We start from the raw sequence: 11,189 nt of genomic DNA, 5'->3' as shown, positions 1-11,189 counted from the left end.
GAATTGGTCCATGGAAGAGTCTGCATGATTCACCCCAAACAAGTTGTGCTTGGAGACACCTTGATGTGCCTTGTCAACTTGGTGAACTCCTTTTCATCGATCAAGCCTTTACCTAAATGTCCCTCTGTGTTGGCTTGTATTCTGTGTGTATTCTGGGCACCACAATTTGAGAGGAAAGTAGACAAACTAGGGCATGACCACAGGAGGTTAACCAGAGAGTGAAGGGTCTGAAAACCAAATTCTGTAAGAAACAGCTAGAAGCACTTAGATTTCCTCTAAAGAAAACAAACTAACAACAACAACAACAACAACAAAACAAAACAAAACAAAAAAACAACACTAAGGAGGAAGGGAGGAGGTACAGAAGGCACAGACATCTGCAGGTAGTGAAAGGGCTCTCATGTAACAGGGCAGAACCATACTGCGTGCTCTTCATAAGGCAGGCGTAAGGTCAATGGGAAGAATTAAAAGAAGGCAGATTTCTGTCCTGCTTAAAGAAGCCCCTTCTCAACACCTAACCAAGGCCTTTCCTGCAGTAGGAACAGTGTGTTTTAATTGAATGGGAGGTTTAACAGTTCAAGCTATTCAACACCCAAATAGTCTCACAAAGCCTCTAGAGCAGCTTCCAGAGAGCTGTAGAAGGGACACCTACTGGAATGATGTTAGACTGAATTAAATCAGGGGAGGTGGAAAGCTTTTGCATTAAGTCCAGCCATGAATGTTTGGCTGTGGCTGCCTGAAACACTAGTGAGAACATTCTGACTCTACATCTCTGCTCAGCAAGCATGGGGATGTCAATGGGCAATGTCTGCTGTAGAGGAGTAGGGAATGGCGGCAAGAATGCCAGCCATAAGAACAAAGGGCTCTTTCGACCCTTCAATTGTATGTTCCTCTGTCGCTATATGCTCGTGTATTGGGTCCTCGGTGGCCCGAGTACAAATGCAAGTATGAAATTCAATAAAGCGTCTTCCAGTCTCCCAAATGGGTACACATGGTTGTATTCTGCAAAGTCAGCATGAAGCCCCCATCCATGAGCTCCATGGCTTTCAGATCTGCTCAGAGACCTGGGGCAGGTGGCATTGATTCTGTTTGTTTCCTTAGAAAGAACAGTATTGATCTACCGCACCGTGAAACCTGCTCCTGGGTCGCCTGGTTCCAACAAGCAATTCCCTTGTCTTTGGCAGCCATTTCAAAGTCCCCTAGACACTCTACTTCTATTTGGCTCAGCCTCCAGCTAACAGTCTCCTCGTGCTGGGCACCACCAAGCCGCCCCCAGTTTCGTCAGTACGTAAAACTACTATTTTTCCACCTTCCAATAAAGCCACATCGAACACCTGGAAGGGCACCGAGCACGTGGCGTATGGTTGGCTCCAAACCTCAGTCTCATGTAGATAACAGATAAACAGATAAATCACCAAGTCTGACGTAGGCAACTCTGGCAAACAAAAGTGAAACTGTGGCTGGGCGATGGCAGAGGAGGGAGGCCATGCTCTGCCAGAGGAGAGGGCTGGGGTGGCCAGCTGCTGCTGGGAGTGCCTTGATGGAGGCTCCGAAGAGGAGGGAGGTGGGTCTAGGAGAATGAGTAAAGATCTCTCCTAAAGTAACTAGTTCAATGTTACAGTTTGGAAGTCATCTCGAACGACCCGACAAGAGTTCCAAAGATTGGTCAACAAAGTGTGAAATCAGGGCCAGGGCCAGGCTGTTGTGAGGAAGATAAAGTTTGGCATTTCCGTTCCTCCTGGATCCTCTCTGCCTCCAACCTGGACACACTTCTTCAGGCCCAGGAAACCATCCCTTCCTCTAGCTCAGCCTACACCAGAAGAGGGCGCTCTGAGGCCTCACGCGATGTTGAAGGTCCCCTTCAAACACAGGGCTTGCCCACTAGGGCTGTGCTTGGGCCCCACCTCAAGGGAGTGTTGCCAAACTCCAGAACACTCAGGCTCCCATCAGAGCTGATCTTCCCCACCATGTTTCTGGCAGCATTATTCGCAATAACCAAAAAGTAGAAGCAACCAAGTGCACACCAAATGTGGTATAAACACATGGAATATTATATATTCATATAAACATATATAATGTTATAGTGGAATGTTAACAAACCTTAAAAAGGAAGGAAAATCTGACACACGCTACATGAGAGACCCTTGAGGACATATGCTAAGTGAAATAAGTCAATCCCGAAAGGACAAATACTGTACGATTTCCCTTACATGAGTAGTCAGATTCATAGAAACAAAGTAGAATGGTGGTTGCCAGGGCTGAGGTGGGGCGGGGGTGGGGTGGGGAGGGAGAATAGAAAGTTGTTGTTTAATGTTTACAGAGGTTCAGTTTTGCAAGACAAAAAAGTTCTGGAGATTGGTTATACCACTGTGGGAATGTACCATATTGCTACTGAACTACATGCTTAAAATGGCTAATATGCTAAACTTTATGCTTTGTGTATTTTACCGCAATTCAACATTTTTTAAATTATAAATACAAAATGAAACCAAAAAAATTGCAAAACTCCCCCAGTCTTCCCGTGGTGGGATCCTCCAGAACTGAGCACAAGCTTCTGGAGGGAGCTGGCCTCACATCTCACTGTCTCTGATCCTGTGATCTCTGCCAAGAGAGATGCTATTTCAGCCAACAAACTGATCGTTCGAAATGGACGATAACAGGACAATGCGATACTTCTCCCAGATAGTGCACCGTAACTGGAATCTTCTGGAAATCATTCCTGGAAGCCAAGGGTCGTATGGAGCAGAGAACACTTAGGAGCTGCAGTAGTCCTTGCAGAGAGAGGTTTGGGGGACCTCACTGGACTGGAAGCTCTGTGAGAGAAAGCTGGTGCTTTTCATCACTGTTGTCAAAATTCAGGAGGAAAAAAAAAAATAGAATTAAAACCAACGAATCACCAAAGTAGTGATTAGTAAAAGTTGGTTGTGCACATACCAAAAAGTCACTTTGCAAACTGGGAGCGCTCAAACCAAAACATGGAATGGGGCTCAGGGGAATATCATTATAAAGCAGCATATATGGTGAGAAAGCAGTGACTGCTTATTCTTCACAGCGATTAATTATAATATTAGAATTTTCTTACATGATAGGGAGTTGGTCAGTGGTTATTACCTCACATCAACCTTGGGAAACAGTTTAAATTTTGCTTATAATTTTCAGAGGCATAAGCAAGAAATGACCCAGGTCAAGCTCGTCTTGCAAAATAAACTAAATTAAGCCCAGTTTGTATGACTGGTGTTGTCTGCTTAGGGAATTTTCAAAGCTGGTCTGCATTCAATTTTTATTTTAACATTTCTTCCCTTTTGGTCACGCTCTCAGGCAGCTGACCAACCCGTGGAATGCTGTTCTCGCTTACCACTGCTGATGTAGCCAGATCGAAGAGTTACACCTTCAGTGTTCCCACTGAGTTGTCAGGACAGAGGGCCATGTAGTCACTGTCTTCATTATTTGTGGTTATTTTTGATTTCGTCCCGTTCTCTGAATCTGATGGATACCGTTTGGCATTTGAGTGGCTGCCGGCAGGCATCTAAAACCCTCACGAGTATATCACGCGCCAGAGAGGTTAAGATGATGACTGTAAGAATAACAGCCAAGGATTGAGAAATTCCCCAGAGTAGAGATTCCCCAAAAGAGCCAAGGTTTAACCAGTTATATAACGCAACCAGGTTATAATTTTTTTTAAGTTATTTACATAAGCACAAAACGATATGCTAGTAAACACGCATCCTCATGACTACTCAGGACAGCATGAACATGAGGGTGTTTCCTTTCAGGAGGTGCTATTGTTGGTGACCTTCCAATTAAGTTAGACCTCTACTTGATGTGAGCAATCAGGTGACTTAATGAGAGGCATTTCTACAGAAACATAAGAAAAACAAAGGTTAATAGTTTGGGAAAATTATAAATTCAGCTTCTGAGTTTGGATCACAGCCAGTTGAGAAGATGTCTAGATGTCGGGTTCTAAGCATCTTCCGGTGGAGCGAGGGCAGGCAGCGGCAATGCGACAAATTTTTCTGGTTTGCAGTGTGAATGTCTCTGGTGATCTTTCTGAGTGGCCACACAGCCACAGGCATGAAAATTGTCCACACGTGAGCTGTTGCAGTGGTTTCCCTGAAGTTTACATCAAATTGTCCAGCTTCAGCTTGCATGGCTTTGGAAAAGGGCGATGTTAGTTTCATAGTGATTCCAAGTCCAAAGAATGGGAGAAGATTGGAAATGTTTGTTTGGAGAGTTCTAGCCAAATATTAGAGGAAACTGGAAGAATTCATAATCCTGTCCAGCTTATAGCTGGAAAACAAAGCCTCAAAGACAATTAGCAGCAATCAAATCTGATATCCACAAAGGCACATTACTGAAACATAATTTTTCTCTCTATAATCATCCCCATTTCTACCAATGATAGCCATAGTAAGGCTAATTTGTTTGCAAATGAACTCTAGTTTCAATAAATTTGGCCTGATTATTTACTTAAGTGCAGCAAGAATAGTGATTGAACATAGAGGCTCTTTTAAATCTGCTTTGCTGGAACTTTTCATAAGGAATCTCAGATTGGACTTTCAAAAGCTTCGCAAGGCTTGGAAGCCAAGCCAAGGACTTGTCCAATTGTGTCTTGTAACAAGGAGAATAGATTCTTACTGAAGTTATGCAAATACATATACTGTCATTAAAAAAAGAATATTTAAAAAGAGTTTCAGAATTCTGGAGAGATCAGAGAAGGAGAAAAACAGAAATGTTTCAACCTTCGTTGCAAAAATACACTTTATCAAATTGCTGTAAGGTATAGACAGCTGAAAGAGAGGAGGAAAAATGTCCTTTAAATCGGAAAACACTATATTAAAGAACTAGCATAATACCTGAGGAGGGCACTTGTCGGGATGAGCACTAGGTGTTGTATATGAGCGATGCACCACAGGACTCTACTCCAAAAACCAAGAGCACACTTTACACACTGTATGTGAGCCAATTTGACAATAAATTATATTTAAAAAAAAAAGAACTAGAATGTTTTGAATGAAGTCATAAAAATTATAATCATGTTCATCAGTTTATTCAATGTTATACAATTAATTCTCATTTTTGCCTCATCTTGGGTCAGCAGCTTTATGAATCAATCTGTTTTCCATAAAAGTTTTAGAAATTCTTACCAAGTTTAGTGTTATGATCTTAAAGTTATCAAAAACCTACCTTTTAGAATACTCATCAGGGGCTTTTCCATGGATCTTTTTGAACATGAAGCATTTTTGCAGGAACACTTTGCAAAAGCCTCAGAGAAAAGCTGTCTGTATATGGCAAAAGACTTAAAAATGGCCGTGGTGAAAGATCTGATGAGAGTTCACATATACACACACACACCAAAAGGATGTAATTGGCAACTGAATTTGGTTGTTTTTGTGATGTACAATATTTTAAGATAGTAGCTGGAGTTATCATTAAAAACATTATACTAGGATATGTCAGATTTTTAAGAATTTCATACTAATATAGGGGTGCCTGGGTGGCTCAGTTGGTTAAGCATCCAACTCTTGATTTTGGCTCAGGTAGGTCATGATCTCGTGGGTCATGGGATTGAGCCCCAAGTTGTGTTCCATGCTGATGGCATAGACCCTGCTTGGGGCTTTCTCTCTCCCTTTCTCTCTGCCCCTCCCCCCATAAATAAAATTTTTAAAAAAGGTTAAAATTTTTTTTCATACAAATATATATCTAAAGAAAGTTTGGCATCACTTCCTATTTGACAATGCTTCCCATGCAATTTAACATACACAAAAAGTTACATGGTTGTAAAAAACAGTTCTTTTGATAGAGAAGACTAATTTTTCTTAAGTAATCGAAAACCTGATAAAGACAAAACATAGTCTTTGTTTTCTAGGCAGATGACATTAAAGGTGAACAAACTTCGCTTACAATTTTTTTTTATTAAGAGCAGACAATCGAAAAGTTTGTGATTTTAACAAAGAGAAAATCAATGCTGATTTTTCACCAGCGTACTTTTTTTTTTTTTTTTACAGTTTATTTATTTATTTATTTTGGAGGGATGGAGGGGCAGAGAGAGAGGGGGCGAGAAAGAGGATTTCCCAGCAGGCTCCACACTGTCAGCACGGTGGAGCCTGATGCGGGGCTCAAACTCACCAACCGGGAGATCATGACCTGAGCCGAAATCAAGAGACAGAGCCACCCTGGTGCCCCTACCAGTGTACTTTAGATATTAAAATTCTCCTTTTCTTTTTAACTCAAATCTTTTCCAATCCTATTTGACTACACCTAAAATTCCTTTCTCAATGTTCTTTTTCCATAAACCATCTATAACTTTCTATATTCATTCAGCTTTTCCCCTGTCTTTTCCCTTCTTATTCTAGAACAAACATTTTACTTTAGGACAAAAGTACTCTGTTTAAAAAAAAAAAAATTCCTATGTCCTCCATATCTTTCCTTACCCAAAACAAAACAAACAAATAAACAAAACATATTCTATTTTCCTTACCTATTTGCCTATATAGTCATTTTCTTTCACCCTTATCTCTAGTGGTTTTAATTACTTATATTATTAGAACTCTTAATTATGAGAACCCTTAGTTCCTAGTGAACACTAAGAAGTAAGCAATTGTGGACTGGCAAATTTATAAATACATTTCATAATCTGTGGGAGTATATTTTCTTCAGAGTAAATTTTTCAATGTGGCACAAAACATGTTTATTAATGGGCCCCAATAGCTTTTGTCTCTATGTAAAAGAAATTTTCAAGCTAAAAGTAGATAAACTTATATTTAGCATTTAATGTTTATCATCTTTGGAAATAATTTAGATATTTAATGACTATTCATTATTTAGTTTAACTTAGTATGAACATTCATTTTATTTACAGCCATTTAAATTACTTGTTTTCAACAATTATTCTTTAATTACATATTAAACAGCTAACCATCACCTTAAGTTATTTTTCTTATTGAATTTTTTTAGTGTTTATTTATTTTTGAGACAGAGAGAGCACCAAAGAGGGAGGGGCAGAGAGAGGCAGGGGACAGGGGATCTGAAGCGGCCTCTGCACTGACAGCAGGGAGCCTGATGTGGGGCTCAAACTCAGGAACTGCAAGTTCACAACCTGAGCCAAAGTCCAAAGTTCAACCGACTGAGCCACCCAGGAGCCCCTTTCTTGTTTACAAATTTTGAAGCCACGCCTGCTTTTATTAAACCAACAAATTCAAACTAGCTTTTATTTATCAAACATCCCAGATTGTGTGAACTTAAAAAACATTTAGGTTTGGGGTATTTGGGTGGCTCAGTCAAAGTATCAGACTCTTGATTTCAGCTCAGGTCATGATCTCATGGGTTGTGAGATCCAGCCCCGTGTTGGGCTCTGCGCTGACAGTGAGGAGCCTGTTAGGGATTCTCTCTCTCCCTCTCTCTGCCCCTCCTTTCTTCTCTCTCTCTCTCTCTCCCTCTCTCAAAATAAATAAACTGAAAAAAAAATTTTTTTAGGTTACTTTCTATATTTCTGAGACTATGTTTGATGTATATAAATGCTTGATTTTCTTGAAGTCAATTAAATGGAGCTCTTTACAAATTAATTTTTGCAATACCATCCAGAAGTAGGAAAATATCACATATCTATAATATATATACATGGACATACATCAACATACAAACAGATCTCATAGCTGTTGTTTAAAAATTTTTTTAACCATGTCTCAGATAAAAAACTTAAAAGAATAATTGTATTCAAATTACATTTCTGGCAGAGGGACTAAGTTAAGGCTATTTATTCCAATGGCCAAAGAGATTTCACTAAAGATTTTTTACTTGCATGCTGTCAAGACCCACTTAGAGCTGTTTGTGGAGTCATTTAATCTTTTAGAAGCTTCTGCAAACCAATCAAAGAATGCATTTCATTGTTTCTGAGACGTTTGGAATCTCTCTTTTAAGGATGCCCTTTAAGATAAACTTATCTAAGTTAAAGTTTCCCCAAAGTGGCCACTACAGTTCCAAAAGTTCACCCATTTTCCAAAAAGTCACAAGATTTTGGTTCATAGACCACGTGGAACCCGTCTTTACCTTTAGGTTTCCTAAAATGTCTTAACTATGAAGGGTCCTAGTTTTCAACAGCAGTTCCAAAACACAGAGAGTCACGTGCCCCCACCCTTTTAAACAGAATAGGGTGACTTACCAAGACACTTCCACAAATAAAATCACAATATAGTCTGAGAGCTCCAAACACAAAGAAAGTGGAGCTTGGATCCAAGAGAGACTGACCCTCAAATTCTGGGGTCGCAAAAAAGCCGGGGGCTCAGCAGGCTCTGTGGGCACCGGCGCCTGTTTGCTCACCGGTCTCCGAGTCATCAGGCGTCTTCTCTGAATTCAACTTCTCACACCATGAAATGTCAAAAGTTCAGAAATAACAGCAGCAATACCGATGACTCACCAAAGTAGTCATTAGTAGAAGTTGAGTGTGCACACACCAAAAAAGGCAGTTTGTAAACTGGGAGCACTCAAGCCAAAACATGCAATGGGGCTCAGAGTTCTATTGTTAGAAAGCACATATACAGCGAGAAAGCGGTCACTGCTTATTCTTCACAATGATTGGTTATAATGTTAGAATTTCCTTACATGATAGGGAATTGGTCAGCGGTCACCTCATAACAACCTTGGGAAGCAGCTTCAGTTTTGCTTATAGTTTTCAGAGGCATTACCACGCAATGACCCAGGTCAAGTTAGTCTCACAAAATAAGCTAAATTAAGCTTTGTTTTTATGACCAAACTGCTTTTGTCTGTTGAGGGAATTTTCAAAGCTGGTCTCCATTTGTTTTTTATTTTAACACTGCTTTACCCCAGACCTTGGCCCTGAGCCTGGGGCTTAGAGACACTCAAAATGGTTTTATTTTCCCCAATAACAGTGAATGAAGCTGGGCCTCTTGAATAACACAAAGCAGGCAGTTTTAAGCATCAAGCACCTTATGGGAAAGGATGTATTTTCTACTTGTTCACGAAACAAGTTTTGTCTGCTGACATCCCTTCCTTTAGATGGATTGTGTCTCCCTCATTCCTGCGGTTGGTCAACCACTGCATCCTTCACCATGGGCCACAGGGGTGGGCATATGACTCTGGTCGAGTCAACTATAGCACTACATCCTTTGGACCCACTGTCTGGTCCATATGTGGGTACAGGACCCAAGCAGGGTCAATAAGAATCCTTCCATGGGATCTGCATGCAGATGCAAAGATAGGTTGTGAGTCCTTTTGGCTCATAAGAAGGAGTCATCCTTCCCACCAACTAGACAGATCCGGCCTCAGAAGGAAGCCACAGAAGCAGGGCCCGGAGCTGGAGAAAAGGAGATAGCATGCCAACTTCGGTATTTTAACCCCTGGATGCAGCAGTGCTTAAACCCAGACCCACTCTAGAACATTTCATTTATGGGAGTCGATAAATTCTTTTTTTTTTTTTTTCCTTTAAGCTTGTTTGAGTTGGGCTTATAGACCTTGCAGCAAAGAATCCTGACAAATACAGTCTGTTCATTTCAGTTTGTGTGTTTCCCATATGTATTTCACCTTATCACATTGACTATTTTTAAGAGCCCACAAAATGTATTCTGCACATCTTTGTACGCAGGGCACCAAGACCCAGCATACAAATCAGGAGGGAAAGATTTAGAAAAGCCTGTGTTTGTCCTAAGGGACATTCTAATACAAGTGAAGGGTTAGGAGAAGGAAAGAATTTCATTTAACCAGTATTTTTAAATTATCTGCTATGTACCAGATGTTTTCACAAGTAATTGTAGTTCATCATCCCCAACCCTGAAAATAAGGTAGTCATATATGTACTTTACAGATAAAATCATAGTTCAGAGAGGTTAAACAACTTGCCCGAACTACCCAGCTATTAAGAGATAGAGAAAGCTTTCAAACTCAGGCCTCTAATTCCAAGCTCAGTGGCCTTGCCACGGCATAAGCCTGCCTCTTAGACAGGAGATAAGACAAGCGCAGTGCCAGGATAAGGAAAATAGAGGAATTCATTCATTGATCCATTCAAAAAATTCTTATTCAGTGTCTGTTATTCACTAATGTCTGTGAAAATCCTTATTAAACCAGGATATACTACATACATGCAAAATATTATCAACATGTGCAAGTCCCCACACTAGGCACGATAGAAGGGGGGAATACAAATGAATAAAGCAGCCTTTTGCTCAGGGGCATACGATAAAGTAGACCTAGAAACACCACATGGCAAAGTATGATTAATGGCATAAGACAGGTTCAAAGTGCTTTGAGAGTTCTGAGCAGGAAATGTTCACATCTGATTGAGGGAGCCGGAAAGACTTCATCAAAAAAAAAGTGTATTAGGTAAGTGCAAATGAATGTAGTGCTAATGATGTGTTTACCCAGATGCCAATGGGATTTTGGAAAGAATGGGAAATAAAAATGAAAAAGAAAAGGAAGAAGGAAGGAAGGGAGAGAGAGAGAAAGGAGGGAGGGTGGGAGGGAGAGTGGAGGGAGGGAAGATGGGGGAGGGGAAGGGAAGAGAAGGGAAGAAAGGAAAAGGAGAAAAGAAAGGGAGAGACGCAAGGAGGGAGGAGAAAGGAGGTGAGCAAGAAGACGGGCATGCAGGGGCAGCATGGCCGCGGGGCTGTGGCCTAGGTAGCAGGCTGCGGAATGGGTGTTCTAACCTTTTGTTCCACAGACACTTTGTTAGTGCAGGCAGGCCTCTGGATTACTCACTCATCCATTTTACTTATCACTGCAAAATAATTTAAATTATTACTTAATCCGGTAACCCCCACATCTTAGATCAGAAGAAACCTTGTGATTGCAAAACTCTAGAGGTTTTTAACTTGAGTAGGAACAAGAACCACCGGGGGAGCTTGCTCAAATGCAGACCCCTAGGCCTTCTCTCCAAAGATTCATTTTCAATAGTACTAGTTTGAGTCTCGGGAATTTTTTTTTAATCTAAATCCAAGTCAGTTAACATATAGCATAATAATGGTTTCAGGAGAAGAATTTAGTGATTCATTACTTATATATAACACCCAGTGCTCATCCCAACAAGTGCCCTCCTTAATGCCCATCACCCATTTAGCCCATCACCCCACCCAACACCCCTCCAGCAATCCTCAGTTTGTTCTCTGTATTTAAGAGTCTCTTATGGTTTGTCTCCCTCTCTGTTTTTATCTTATTTTTCCTTCCTCTCCCCTATGTTATCT

The 11,189-nt window shown here is 40.7% G+C and overlaps 1 long non-coding RNA gene across 2 annotated transcripts; it reads right to left on the bottom strand.

The window, feature by feature from the left end:
- Positions 1-2,305: 2,305 nt before the first annotated feature.
- LOC122202206 lies at positions 2,306-8,471 on the bottom strand. 2 transcript variants are annotated; one of them, XR_006194520.1, is made up of 5 exons: positions 8,159-8,471; positions 5,185-5,321; positions 3,692-4,287; positions 3,356-3,574; positions 2,306-2,842 (listed from the first exon to the last, which is right to left on the bottom strand). It is a non-coding gene; the product is annotated as an uncharacterized LOC122202206 (long non-coding RNA). The 2 variants fall into 2 exon arrangements; XR_006194521.1 differs by lacking the exon at positions 3,692-4,287.
- Between the last annotated feature and the right edge of the window lie 2,718 nt (positions 8,472-11,189).

This window comes from Panthera leo, chromosome D2 (genome assembly GCF_018350215.1).
Source record: "Panthera leo isolate Ple1 chromosome D2, P.leo_Ple1_pat1.1, whole genome shotgun sequence".
Taxonomy (NCBI): domain Eukaryota; kingdom Metazoa; phylum Chordata; class Mammalia; order Carnivora; family Felidae; genus Panthera; species Panthera leo.
This window is presented reverse-complemented; position numbering and strand designations above follow the sequence as displayed.